Source organism: Penaeus monodon, chromosome 33 (assembly GCF_015228065.2).
Source record: "Penaeus monodon isolate SGIC_2016 chromosome 33, NSTDA_Pmon_1, whole genome shotgun sequence".
NCBI classification, from domain to species: Eukaryota; Metazoa; Arthropoda; class Malacostraca; order Decapoda; family Penaeidae; genus Penaeus; species Penaeus monodon.
The window spans coordinates 23,562,935-23,563,474 of NC_051418.1; positions in this window are offsets into that span (position 1 = coordinate 23,562,935).

Here is a 540-nt window from a genome sequence, read left to right on the forward strand (position 1 = left end):
AATGTGAATGCCCTAAATTCTTTCACACAGATTTTACAAAATTGATGAAACACTTGTTTATGTTAAAAAAGAAAGTCAACATTCTTATCAAGCATATCATAAATTACAGAGAAGGACAGCTCCAGATATCCTCATGGGAAACACAAATTCATGAATAGTTTTATAACTTCTAAGACAGGGTTAGGGAGGCAGGTGAGAGATTGGGTTGTGGAAACAGGTGATGGATGAGAGGGAGATAGAAGAGGGGTAAGGCTATGAGACTGGTAAGGGGTAGAGTTGGAGGGTCCGGTAAGGGGTAGAGTTAGAGAAACAGGTAAGAGGAAGTGTTTAAGAGAGACAGGTTAACCCAACAATGATGGGTGTCTCACCAAAGATGGCTGTCTCATATGCAAGACATTTGTATTCTTGGCTTACACTCCAACTGAGTCACCCGCCATGTGTGCTTCACACTCAAGAAGCAAGCACTTGCTACCATAGCTACTACCCATCAATAAGGGCCTTTTCCACTTTGAGGTACCTGTAATGGGTGGGTTAACCATG